The sequence below is a fragment of the Prinia subflava genome, chromosome 1, assembly GCF_021018805.1.
Source record: "Prinia subflava isolate CZ2003 ecotype Zambia chromosome 1, Cam_Psub_1.2, whole genome shotgun sequence".
NCBI classification, from domain to species: domain Eukaryota; kingdom Metazoa; phylum Chordata; class Aves; order Passeriformes; family Cisticolidae; genus Prinia; species Prinia subflava.
In genome coordinates this window covers 27,540,726-27,555,599 of record NC_086247.1, presented here as the reverse complement: position 1 = coordinate 27,555,599, position 14,874 = coordinate 27,540,726, and the positions used below count along the sequence as shown (strand labels likewise).

Below are 14,874 nucleotides of genomic sequence, written 5' to 3'. Positions count from 1 at the left end.
CTTAATTTGTTGTTATACTGAGACAGAAAGCCTCCTTCCATCAAGAGACATTGTGAAAACAAATTTGTTAATGTTTTTGAGGTGATGTCACTTGGCACATGAGGAATAATGATTGAAAAACTGAAAATATTTTCAAGCAAATGCACTTAATTTTACATCAAACTTATCATGTCCTTTCAGCATGAAAAATGGAGAGAGAATAAAAGTCAAAGCACTTTAAATGGACACTTCCAAAATAGCACTGAATTTTACCATACATTGATATTTTAAAATATCTGTCTTCATGTCTTATTGTGTCTTCTAGCTTTTATCCAAAACATTTCCTATATATATTTCCTTATAGTTGTTGCTATGGCTTTAGAGTAAGAAAATATTTTTTTGTTTTGAATAGACCTGGAAATTTTCTTCTTTTTAATTCAATCAATAATTTCCCCTTTGCAGCATTTTCTGAGAGCAGGTTCTGTTAAGAGGTGTAACAAGCATTTTATGGCATCCTTTATGTCATTTAGTTGATTTTATAATTTCAGTTTAATTAAAAATATACCTCTCTTTGCAAATTGTTACTGTCTAAAGATTCTTCTGGTGTTACTAGCTGGAAAACAATTGTAAAATAACATTTCAGCATTCAATTTTTATAGTATACTCTTTAAAGTGTACATACTTCATAAACATAAAAAGAGAAGAAGGCTGTATATTTGAATTTAGATGGTCATTAACTGACCTTGTAGAACTTCTTAATAATCCTTACAGCTGAGTTGCCTGAGAGAGTGTTAATATTTTAGATTCTCAGCAGAATTCTTCTGCTATTCAGCTTAAACATTGAGTGAATTTTTAGCACAGAGAAGGGAATAAGGAGTCTCGAGATCTTCCTGCAAAGTTAACTAGATAGTTGTTTAGATAGATGACATGGAAATATGCTTTTCTATCTTTGGACAAAGCTTTGATTACAGAAAATTATGACTCTATGTGGATATCTTTCTTCGTTCTTTACTTACTGAAGTGTAGGATGAAGGCAAAAGCTGTGAAAGTATTTCTGGTATCACTAACACCATGAACCAGGAGATGAGTTTTATTACATATATGACATGCTTTTGTCAATGCAGTTTTATGAAAAAGTTCACTCTCTATTTCATAACAAATTCCAACATCAAAAGTTTGAATAGACTGACAACCTTATGTTAAGTATTTTCCCATTTTTCTAAGGAATTCCTTGAAGGGATTGTCTTGGTAGACAGAGAACTGTAAAGAGAGCTGTCTGATTTTTTATGCTTTGCAAAGCAAATGTTAATCGTGACAAGGTTGTTTCAAATATCTGCTTTTGCAACTAGACTGCCTGTATTACTCATTCTTTAGTGCAGATTAATGTACCCCTTCATACTCATGTAAAGCAGTCCAAATGTGTAACTTACCTGACTGAGGATTTATAGGTCATACAGGAGAACAAGGTTTTTTTCAGATATCTTTACTGATCTTAGAGGCTACAGCTTACACCTTACCTTCAAAATTAGTTGAGCATTTCACAGAACTCTAGTATACTGCTGCATCAGGGAAAGCAAGAATTAGTGCAGATCTACATAATTTGTTGCTTTTCTGAAGATGTGTTCGCACAGAACTCCTAATTCATCTTGGACAGGTACTAAAGATCTCAATTTCCAAATGAATTTTTGTCTTTCAGAATGGATGGGTTGTTTGGAGGACTTTCCAAATATTCAAAAGGGGAAAAATGTACCAAATAGTAATTTGCTATCTTCAGATTACCAATATATAAAAACCAGAGATAACTGCAATTTTCCACTCTTTCTTAAATGCATTTCTTTACACTCTTTTTTTTTATACACTTTAGAGGAGTTGACAGAAAAGAAATAGCTCAATAAAAACTATCAGAAACATCTAAGGAAATAACTTTTGAGAAAGAAATACTTCTGTGGTAAAACTTCATCCTGATTTTTCTCCTAATCATGACAAACTTTTCCATTGTGAAGGTACTTTTTCTTTTATAGAAGATGATAGCACTTAGTTTCCTTATATAAATATCAGAGATAAGGGTGAAAGTCACATGCTGATCAAAGTGAAAGAAATAAGGGACTAGTAACCATTTCCTCAAACATCTTTCTTTTAAGGATTCTAAGTCCTTTCTACAGTGAAAATTATAATAGAACAGTAAAAGGCATTGAATCAGTACATTTTTGCTGTAAATATACAGATAATTCAGATAATTTCCGAAGCAATTCTTACATAAATTGGCATGGGTAAAAATAAGAAAAGTCTGTTTAAATGACACAAAGATGATGACATTTATGTTACTCGACTACGGCTCACTCCTTATTTGACAGTTCTCATCACTTGCACAAATGAGATGTAGGAAATGCTGTTGTGTTGCTGTCAAGGCAGTTATACACTTTTGAAAAGCAAAAAAGTGCTTTTTAGTAAGACTTTTGTTGTTGTTTCGCTTTTTTTTCCAAATTGACTTTAAGAATGCATAATCACATTAGGATAATAACTAACAAAACTAATGGAAATTCAGGACTTTTGTACGTAAAGTGATTGTGGAACTGAGACTTGCATGTAAAAAGACAAGTGTAGTTCCTACTGAGTATGTTTTAGTTTCAAAACAATTAACTCTGTCAAATAATTAATATTTGTTGACAAGACCAAGTTAAGTGCATGCAGCATCACATGTCTTGTAATTAGTTGGGATGATAAGATAATATAGACTGAAAATAATCAATTTGAGCTGCCAAAGCTGATCACTTAAGCCAAGTGAAAAAAAAAAAAAAACAAGCAACATTCCTCTATGGATTTCATGCACACTCATAATTAACTTTGCCTGCTTCTTTGGCCTTTTCATATTTCAACTCTGAGTAGCCAAGTTTCATTGATGTGAGTGTTTTTGAATGTTTATTTGTGAGCTCCCTGAGCAAATTTGGTGGGAGAAACCCACTAAGAGTCAATTGGAAGTAATTTATAACACTAAACATACTTGATAAAACTAAATCTAGGTAAAATATTTAAAGAATAATTAAACTAAATTAAAGAATATTTAAAATATTTAATGTTGAAATGCAAGTACTAAAAAATAGCTGTTCACAACTGAACTGTGCTTACCAGAAAAAAAATCCTAACTCATTTCAAGCTGTTGAATGTCAAAACTTAATGTGGATCTGTTCAGATTCACTTCAAGGGAATAATATAAAAGCAGTAGCAAAACACGTCTTGCTTCAATTGATACCTATTTCTGTCCAATTAAATCAATGAAAGCTATACTGTGGTTTAAAGCAGAGTTACTTTAATAATGAGTCCTTCTAATAATATAATCCATTAGACCAGAGATTAGGTATTATGACAGCATGAGCTATAGAAAAATCTTTACAGGGTAGAAAACTTGAGAGTTAAATTATTCATTCTAAATTATTTGTTCTAACCAGCTTTTACTGCATTCCTATCAGATACTTTACAGCTCTACAGCATGATGCTGGAGATCAAGTATAATCAATAATATAAATTATTTAAATGTAAGTTTCATAGGGAAGTTTCTTTACACTCAAATTTTTCCTATCTTTGGTGACACTGGAGAGATAAAATGAATTCTATTTATGTTAAACATTTTGGTTTTTTAGGACTGTTACTGAGGTTTCTAAGAATTTTCTTTTCAGGCTTGCATTTTTTGCCTTAAAAATAAAACATAATCCATTTTGCAATTTGAAAATTTAGGGGAAATATTCTCCTTATGGTCTTTCCCTAATGTACATACAGTGTGAAAACAAAGAAAAAACCAATATCCTGCATGCTCAGTGTTACTAGAATAATTCTTTAGTAGTCTTTGAAAATGCTATGAAGCGGAAAGACCTAGGGTTCTTTTTCATGAAGCACATTAAGAGAGAAAAAATTCAGATATAAAAGCTATGTGACAACCTACATACCAGTGTTCCTCCTTCAGGTTCAAGGAGGAAGAAAATCAGCAGGAAGGACTGGGTGGCATGGAAAAAATAAAGTGGACTCGAGTAAGAAATCATGTGAATGGAGTGAAGCATAGGCAGAAACAGAGAATATATGAGACAGGTGTTTTAGAGGTATGGTGGTGACATTTATAATACAATAATTCAGTACATGCAGAGTGTGATGCTTCAGACTTATATCTGAATAGAAACTGATTTATTTTCTGAACTATCTCTTTGTCAATTATTAACCAAGCCCAGGAATATAGCCAGCCCTAAATTATAGAAAATTTAAAAGTACAGTGATTTGGATCCCAGAGGCCAAGTTACCTGCTGAAATAAAATAATTAGATACTGCCCTGGAAAACACAATTTGCTCAAATATTTTACTAGGAAAGTTATACCAACAGCTGGGTTTGTATGGTTTGTATGCAAAAGTCTGCCTTAATTTGGCTGATTGATGTTTGGGTAAACTTTTTAGGACATTATCTATGGCATATTCCTATTCTGTGGTGTTTGTTTAAACAAGTTTCTAAAGGACCATAAAATTAAAAAAATAATTAGCTGAGGAGGGACAATGATCATTTTGTTTGGACATCAGATGTCTGCTAGAGTAAAATCATTGCTCCACTAAGAATTGCTATTATCCCAAACCAAATTAAAATCTTACTTGCAGCAGAAAGTTATTGCTGAGACTACAAAACTGTAGAAATATTGGAAAAAAAGCTTCTCATCCAATTTTTATGTGGCTGTTTGCAAAAAGTTACAGAGGGAGCAGGTAAGACTTTTTGTGTGTATATACAATTTATTTCAGAAAGAAAAGTTAAAATAGCATTTCAGGGGTTCTTGATGATACGGAGTTGGAACACATCTCTTTTAACACATTTCTTAAGCTATCTAGCAGAAATTTATTTATATGCCATGGGGCACAGTGTAGGAACTGCAGTCTTTGCAAACTCTCAGTAGTGATGAAAATATTAGTATGCTAACTTTCATTTAATTTCCATGTCTTAGCATGCAATTGAAAAACAAACAGACAAATATTAAAATTATTACTTTTTTAATTAAAAGTACCTACTAAGGTTTTGGCATGAATATTCACATAGATTTAATTACAAGGTAAATGTCAAATGTTCTTGAAGGCCTAGGAAGGGAGATACAGGGCTAAGAGCCTGAAGCAGCCATGCTACAGCGATTGCTAAAACAACCAAGGAGACTAAAAAAACAGACCCAGGAGACCAAGACTGCAAATTCCAGTTTTCAGCAACAGAGAACTGAAGGAAACTTTCCATTTTCCCAGAGAAAGTCCTAAATATTGAACTATCAGTTAAAACACTGAGAAAGGTACTGAATTGGATATTGTGTCCTTAATATTCACAACAGATGAAAATTACTGAAACAGTCTGTAGGCAAGATATGTTAATGCATGCATTGGGGCAGGCTTTATTCTATGTATGTCAAGCCTCTAGTATTGAAAACTTCTTCAGATCATGAGATTGCTTCTAAGTTTCAGAAAACAAACTGGAATTAAACTTCAGATGCCTTTATGTTCAGATGTCTTTATGTTCAGATGATGGAAGAAATTTGTTTCACAGATAGCTTTGAATTTGTTTTTATGAAATGCCCTGGAGAGTCTATGGATCTAGCTTATAAGAACCTTGCATATGGTTGCATGATTGCGATGGAAAAAAGAGCTGAATCAGATCCAAATACAAGATTTAAGAAGGACTCTAACAAAATTATCATTAGATACATATTCATATTTTCTATGAATTTTTCTTTCTGTATATTGTATATATAGATGACGGAAATTCTCATTATCCCACACAGAAAATCCCATTTTCACATTTTGCATTTCAAAATCGCATTTTCACATTCATTTCACACAATGAACTCTGAAGTTTATCAAGGAAAGAAATACCAGATGTCTTGTTATATATCCTCAGTGGTGAGAGATTTCTTGTTTCTTGACTACCTTTGTAATTTTAAACTTTAAGCCTAATTTTTTAAACTTTGATATATGCTCATGAGATTTAGGGTGTGAAAAGAGAGAACAGACTTTGTAGATAGACTAAAAAAGCACTCAGATGTTTTGTGGTGAGTGGTAGCATATCACCTTGGGTTCCTGACTCAGGATGTGCTGTACAGGCTAAAGAATAAAAGCAAGGCTGTGCAGGGATGTGGCAGTTCACCAGATGTTGTCTGCAGATGTCCTTTTATTTAAAGATCCAGTTGACCACTACAAAAATCTAGGCAGGCTGAATAAAGGGGGTAAAAGAATGAAATGGAAATCCAAAGCACAGTATGTCAGTGATTTACTGCACAGTGATTTACTGCACATACAAGATATTTACTGTTGGGATAGCTGCTGGCAGAGCCAGATGTCAGAATTACTTTGTTGTCAGTAATCACTTGTCTTCCCCTAAGTCAGATGCACAGTGTGGTCATCTGGCATAAATCCCCAAGACATGATGGTGAGAGGAACATTATGGAGTGAATATAAGATAATGTGATTCCAATTTGACTCTGATGATGAAATTGAAGTATTCCTAAATATCTCTCACCATTATGAAAGATCAAGTAATTATTTTGATCAACTAATATGGGGGATAGAACATAAAAATACCCATCAATAGAAAATACTTAGAAATATACAAATATATAGAGATAATACAGAAAAACAAGAATACCACTAATCCTCAAAACAAATTCTTATGTATTCAATTTAATGGTATATTTTCTATGACACTTACTAGTGCTGCAGCATTTTTCTGGTGTTTTGCATATTTAAATTTCATTCATGCAACAACCCACTGAGCTGGAATATAGTCAGTATTATTGCCAGCTTCCAAAGAAAGAGGACAAGGTGGAGACATTAAGTGACTTGCACAAGGTCTCTTATCAAGTCTGTACCAGAGCTAGGATTACAATTTGGAAGCTCTTGACTTCTTGTTTGGTATTCAACAGCCTAGACCTTGACATTCTTCAAATCCAATTTCAAACTCTTATAAAATAATAGAGGAAACACAAGGGAGAAAAATGCTAGTCAAAATAATGCTACCAAAAGTTTTGTCAGAGACTGTGATAGCACAAAATTAGTCTATGATTATAACATTTCCATGAGCAATAAATATCAGATATTCCTTTAAAAATGCATGACAATTTTTTCCAAAATAATCTTCTTCCCTTAAGAATAATTTGAAAATTTTCTTCATTTGTGCCTTGCTATGATTAATGTCATGTGTCCCAAAAACAGCTTAGTACCTAACAGAGAAGGACTGAAATAAGAACTGTGGTGTTGGGGAAACACCTAACCGTGACATTGGTACCTTTATTACAGCCAGGTTTAAACAATAACTTTAGATCCTATGATTAATGGTTAAAAAAATTCAATATTTAAAATTTCAGATGTTGTACACTGGGACTGTAAACTCCCTTGAGGGCAGAGAAAATTGATGAAGTTTGTTAGGAAGGTTAGCTATATAAGAAATAATAGTAGGAGACTGTCTTACTTGCCAAGGCTCATTTAATCCTCACAGTGATATGAAGCTGAAGAGAAAGCACAAACACAGAGGGAGGAACAGTGCCAAAGGACACCAAGCATTTCTACTGAGCACAAGATTAGCTGGAAATGTCACATGACAGCAAATATAGCTAAGATTTTCTTTGGGTGATCCATAATATCACGAAGTCACCAAGTGAAGAGAAAGACAGCAGTCCTGCAGATTTTACTGCACTCAAAACTGAAGATGGAAAACAGATTTAGACCACCATATGATGTCAGAAATGCTTTAAAAATTATTAAAAATTCAGCAGGAATGAGTGATGAGAGAATATTAAAATAGCTTGCTGTATAAATGATAAATGATGACTTAAAAGAGATGAGATAGTTGGCTACAAATAGATCTGTTCAAAATATTGGAAGTAAAGCAAAGGCAAGTTTACCTTTTGCTAAAAAATCCAAACAAAGGACCCCAAACTTGTTCATTTCCTTCTCCAAGAAGCTTTCTGACAACAATAAAAGAAATGCATCCCAATACGAAATGTTTCCCTTCTTATTTCCTGGATAGACATATCCAGCACACAGATCACAAAGAAGACATTTAAAAAAAGTATCAAATTTAATCCATTATTTTAATTGCTAATTAAAATTAGTAATTAATTCACTAATTAGTATCAAAAATGTCCAAATTGTGCTCTCTTTCCTAGAGACATTTTGAAAGGTGAAGTATTACCTGCAGGACAATAGCAAAGCACTCGTTCTGGCATCTGCTAAGTGACCTCAATGTCCAGATCTGTTTAGTATTCCCTTAAAGTGTGTATCTCTTTAAGAAATTACACAGTTAGATGATGCATTATCTTTATTCCCTTTCAAACTGCACTTCAAGTTTTAAATGTCTTATGTTTTTTATTTCTTTTTGTCCTGATTTCTCTGTATTGTTTGCACAAGTATACTTCAATGTGCTACCACAAATACTTTTTATCCTAACCACCAGAGTTGCATCTTGACAACCTGTAAATGGAGAAATCCTTGTATTTTGTGGGGTTTAAATATGATGGAGGAAAGGGTCCCATATCTGAGTGCTCATCAAATATTTTTCTAGAGAAATGTATTTCTCCACAGGGTTATTTTCTTACCTTTACAGGGTTATTTCCTATATTTCTATATTTCTATTCTTTCTGAGTACAAAGAGCATGTGAATAGAAGGGAAAATCCCTATTTTTCTGTACTGACAGGTTTCATTTCCTCATGCCCATTTGAGTGGGAGTAGGTTCCAACTCCATGAGCTAGTGCAGGTCAATAAGAACCTGCAACTCCACCCACCTGCACAGACCTTAGACCTTTTCCTTTTTCCTCCCACCCCTTGGGGATGGTGCTACTCATGGGACAGAGAGCACATCTTCCCCTTACTGTTCCAAAATCTTAAACAACTAATGTAAAATAATATATCCTTAGAGGTGGTTATTTTTGTTGGTATGTTATTATTAATCTCTAGTTATTTTAATGTTTTTAACAAATAGATATGTTTTATTCACCTTCCACTAAGAGGGTATTTGTCTTTTTGAGAAGAGCGACAGCAGAAGATGAAATGAGATCTGCTATATCATTTTATCTTTCAGTCCTTCATTTTCTACATGTGGCATATTGATGTGTTGTCATTTATGTGGCTCCAGAAATGCCAGCTTGAAGGAAGCATTGTCCATGTTACAGACATGATGTGTCAGCTTCTTCTTAAAAGTAATGGAAAGGAGGCAAAAAGCTAAACCATATAAAAATTAATAAACAAACAAACAAATAGGTAGAATATCTTGAAAAGAGAGAGAGAGGAAGCATATTCTTTGACTTTAATGATGACTGGAAATGCCCAGAATATTTGATGTGAATTTAACTAAGCATCTTAAGAATAACTTTTATATTTGTGTGACCTATTTATAGTAATTCATTAAAAATTAATATAAAAAATAAAGACAAAAAATTTTTCAAAGACAAAATGTATTTTACCTGATAGTTTTCTGTTCTCTCTCTTCTCTACTTCTATTTCTCCCTGCCATCATGAAATATCCCATAGTCATGCTTCCAAAAGGTATGAAAAAAATTATAAGGGTTTTGTCAAGTACTGATTTTTTTCTGAGATAAAATACTTTTAATGACTGCTTATTAAAGCAATTAATATGAATATTGAATTTTCTCCATAAAATATTAGTAGCAATCCAAGATAAATCTATGTTGTAGGACATTTCATGCACAGAGGACATTTCAAATACTTAAATATGTTATATTTTTCTGCAACGCAATAAAAATACTAATGTTATCACTGTTGCTAAAAGGTAATTGAAAAGTAGAGAAAATATATTATGGCCTAATCTTTTTTTCTTGATAAATATTTTAATAATTATTGATTCTTTAAGCTCAAAGGCAGCACATCACAGAAAATCTCAGATATTAAAGCAACAATTGAACCTTGATATTGACAAAAGTTCAGCTTTTAACTGAGGCTGGATAGCAGGAGCACAGGGATTGCTTGGAAATGCTGAAAAGAGCAAAATCCAGTGTGTTTTGGGCCAGGGAGTGATCACATGTTATAGTGATGCATTTTGTCTTTTTAAGGACCAATACTATCATGTTTGATTTTTTGCCAGAATGACCATGTTCAGCTTGACCCCCAAATATCCTCTCAATAAATTTTTCATAGTCTGTATTAGCATTGTGGATTTCATTGTGGGAACAATGTTCAACCATGTGTCTGTCAAGGGCTTTATCTTTTCTAGGAGGATTTCCAATAATCAAATGTTCATTCTGAATATCAGTGTGCAACCACCTTATAGTAAATAGCAAAAATTAAAGTTTGGAATTTAATAGGGCTTAGAGTAACCTGTCAGTGATGGAAAATTTCATATTTAAAAATCTTTCTCCACAGAATTACTCTCGTATTATCACAAAAATCTAGTACAGACTGTTGATTACTTACTGGCTTACCTCTAAATATGATCCCAAAATGAATTTGTTTTTTGAGGGGGGTGGGAGAAGGGAAATGAAAGTGGGTTTGATTTATTCCTGTTTCCTCTGTAAAAAAACATAAATACATAGAAGTTTGATATTAAATCTCTATAAAAGTAACACAGCTTTATTTAATTTTCAGAAAATATTTGTATTCCTTAAAGATTTGAAATTTTGTTATTCCCTCAATAGACCCTATTTTTTCCTAAAGACACTGCAAGTTCATTCAAATCTATACACTTTTAGAAGTTTGGTTAAAAGATCTTATTGAAAGGAAAGAAACAGCTCTGAGATAAAAGCACATAAATACGTAGAAACTCATGAAAGTATTACGAAACTTAATGAAGACAATTTTTTTTAAAAGCCAAATTAGGTATAGATCTTGGGAAAAAAACTAAAAAGAGAAAAAATAGGAGAGAAAACACAAGTAATCAATATAAACATTTCTTAGTCTTTTAAAGAGATTTATCTGATTTTTCTAATTCTACCAAAGTTAATACAGGTTAGCCTTGTTGGTTAATTCAGCATAGCAAAATGCATAAGGACAACTCCAGAGATTTCAACATTTGGTAGAAATTTTACTTAGAGGTTATGAATTCCTTGCAGTATTTTAAAATAAGAAACAGTTGTTCAATTGGGAAAATGCTGGAGTGAATTGCTTTCAAAATCTCTTTAACTTAGATCCTCAAATTTTTATATAACATAAATTTTTCATGCAGATTGACCAAATTGCTGTCTGTTCAAAGGCAAATTTTGCATTTTACTGTGTGAAGAATTATTGTGGAAGCACACAAAGCAGGGCAGGGAGCAGAAGTCCAACAGGACTTCTGTGGTTGTGCCTTGACCTTACTCCCTAAAAGAAAACTTGAGAGTTACTGGAATACAGAATTTGACAATTCCCTTTCTCTTTGCTGTTGTTCCCTTTCTCTTTGCTTTGAGTTCTGTGTTTTCCTTGCACTGGGCCATGGCACAGCTGTGAAGGGATTGTTGTCCTCACTGCTCTGGTGTTGGGCACAGCACCAGAGGAGGAATGTCTGTGAAATGGAGCCACGGGTCACGTATGCATCTTGTGGAACAAAGATGAGTTTCAGGGCTACAGAGCAATGCATTGTCATGCTGGTGCTGAGCCAAACTTTGTCACAGAATGCTGGAAAAGTGAAGGAAGCCAAGACTTACATCCTACTCCCCTCTTTTGCACTTCAAATTGACTGGTTTAAACTTGTCACTTGTATGTCCTGGATGATAGGAACTGCATTTTAGCAATTTGCATTTTCATTCAGTTTGACATATTAGAAATGTTAATGTTTAAGAAAGAATTTTAGAGATATATGTAGCAAAAGAAATGGTCTAATTCATAACTTTTTTTTTAAGTACACCAACACAAAATCTTGGTAGAATAATTAAATCAAACTAGTTATTTCTTGGTAGAATAATTAAATCAGATACTGCATAGAACAATGGTATATACAATGAAGTGCATTGAATAAATAAATATGATGAAGTGCAGTGACAGCTACATTTTATTTGAAAAGCATTTTTTAAAATAAATGCTTGGCGTATAGGAGGTATTTATTACCAGAAGGGATCACTTCAATAGTCAGAAATTAACAAGATACCTTTTTAAAGGCTGCAAGGAAATGAGATTTTTTCAGATATGTTTCTTTCATTATTTCATTTCTTTTTGCATTTGTATGAGGTACAATATTTGTGGTTTTAATCTTTGCTCAGAGAATATGAGTATAATTCAGTATTCACAGATGTATATTGGAAGTGAGGTGTAGAAGTTTCCATAAGTTCTTTCACATTGTAATGAAGATCCCACGGATCTTTGATTTTTTTGAAATATTCACAGTAGTGTTGTGACCAGCAAGGCAATCAAATCTCAATCATTCATGTTAGTATTATTCTCACCCTTTGAATTTCTGCAGCACATTTTCCTGACTACTCATTTGAATATGAGCGAACCCACCAGACAACTACTTTTCTTTGTGTTATAAAAATATTGTAAATTTGCATTGCAAAGAACAACTACAAGAAAGAAATATTCAACATGCCATTCAAAGCCTATTTAAATTAGTACATAGAAAAACTGGACAAAAATAAAATGAGGTTCTTTATGAAATAAGAATAGTTCACCAAATCCCATGTTAAATGGCTAAATAGAGGAAATACAGAGTGAAGTACTCTAGTGTTTAGAAAACAATTTTTGGTGGTAATAAATAAAGAGTTTTGTTGCATATAATTTTCATGCAAAGTTTGACTTCTGGCAGATTTTCTGTAGATTTTTCCTCCTTGGATTTTTTTGTAATGGTCTGTTGGTCGTGCTTAAACATTCTAGCTGAGGTCACATGGTTGTGTTAGAAGTTATATAAAAATACATTGAGACATAGTCCTTAGTCAAAAAAAAAAAAAAAAAAAAAAAAAAAAAAAAAAAAAAAAAAAAAAAAAAGAAGCAAGCCAGTCTGAAGATTAAAAAGTGGAAACAGAGGCACTAAAAGCATTTTGCTGAGAGTCATACAGCAGTTTATGGGAAGAGATGGGTCTACCAGTCCAGGCTACTGCTCTCTAGACCAGTGATCATACTTGTGATAAATTGCCTCTATGAGTTTAGTAAAATAAGTTCAGCACATACTTGATAAATGTACATAATATCAACAAGATGCTGAGAACTGTATAAGAACAGACACAGATTTTTTTTCCCTGGATCTTTGCAAAGATAAACACAATACTCTCCATGGTAAGTTTTCCCAATAGAGTGGTATTTGAAGTGTTGTGCAACCCAACCCCACAGGTGATATCTGTTGTTCCCTGCTCATCTGCACTAACTTTGCCACTCTTGCGCCTTGTTGCTCCTATATCTTGTTACTCCTCTGCCCTCATAGCTCTTCAGTTTGGTTCATCAGGGCTCTTTAAGCTGACATGGCTCTGGTATTGCCATCTTGACTCCTGTGTAATACAGGTGTATCTAAGACAGGGTTCAACTTCCTGGATCCCAGAAAACATCAGCAGTCTCCTTTATGCCATTATGGGTCTTAGTCTGTATTATACTTAAGTTTTGTAAATGGTTTGCCTTCATAATATTAGGGAATCAAGCATACTATTTTGAATGTTTACAGTGTTCAGGTTAGCTATAAGAGACATGACTTCAAACATGCACAATATGCACAGCAACCTAGAAAATGCAGTCTTGAATTTGTCTTATAATAAAGGTCAGAGGCTTGTATCCAAGGCAGTTTTCCTGGTTTTCCATGATGAAGTTTGTGCACGTATACAATATGTTATGTTTCCACAATGTATTTTAAAATCAATAAACTTGGAGGAAAACATCCTTTTTCTTATTTTCTTCAGTGTTTTCTCTAAATGCTGTAACATAAAATAAATTGCTATGTTGAGTTGTTAATCAAGTGAAAGCTATTTGACTGGCAGCTCTATGGCATACATTAATTTAATAAAGTAGGCTGTTTGCTGAGACTCAGGAGGCCTGTCCACACACCTCCACTGTGTGTTCTTGTCTGGAAGGCGGGGTTTGGATCCTCTGGGATAAAGAGAGTCAAAGTGCTGATGGCTGTGACTGTGGCTCCGCAGGTATTCTGCAGAGTTCAGGGAAAATTGTGTCTTTTTCTAGCTTTGTGTATGGTAGCTACTGATTTAAAATATGAAACTTCAGATTTAGATGCTCAGAATAGAGGTTGTTATACCTTTTCATTGTGAAGAATGAAATTATTTTTAACTGTGAAAAGTATTTAACTGGATTTTCTTCTTGCCTGAGCTGTTAACTCTGATCTAGTCAAAAGTATGAACAGGTTAAAAAATAGTAACACAGTTCTTGGCTGTAAGACATGGCCTATATTTGACTGATGCCTAAATGACCTTCTTACAAAATAAGTTTTCTCTACTCAGAGTTATGCATATTTTTGACATTTCTGTGGTCTACTAAAGCTAAAGAAAACCCAGTGCAGTGCTGGGACAATTTCTTTCATTTCATTTCTATATAAGTGAATTGATGTAAATAAAGGGTCGTGCTGGCAGGTGGAATTTGCATACAAATTATGAAAATCATAAGGGGGTGAGGCTAGATAAACACAAGAGTGTTGGGGTTTTTCCCTTCTTTTACGAAATCTTTCCCAGAAATAATGTAGCTATTCCCATCAGAGATTTATCAGGATGGATTTTGTCTTGTGACCTCAGATAAAAGAGCAAAAAAGCAAGAAAATCTGTTCCTAGAGTTAAAGTGGTTTTCCTACTTTTTAATTCTCAGAACATAAGCCACTGTCTTTCCTCACTTCTCTTTTTGTACTGAATTTACAGGGAAAATTGTTCTGATAGAAACATATTGATTGCAGTAAAGAATTGTATGTTACCTGCCTTGCACACCTCACAGCGATATTTAACTGGTGAGAAATGTGCTCTAACTGATACCAAACAAAAGCAGAGTTGTTT

General features: G+C 33.4%; 1 protein-coding gene across 3 annotated transcripts in view; it reads left to right on the top strand.

Moving 5' to 3' along the window:
* RALYL (RALY RNA binding protein like) overlaps positions 1-14,874 on the top strand; it is a 376,210-nt gene that overhangs the window by 173,039 nt on the left and 188,297 nt on the right. The window lies entirely within an intron of this gene.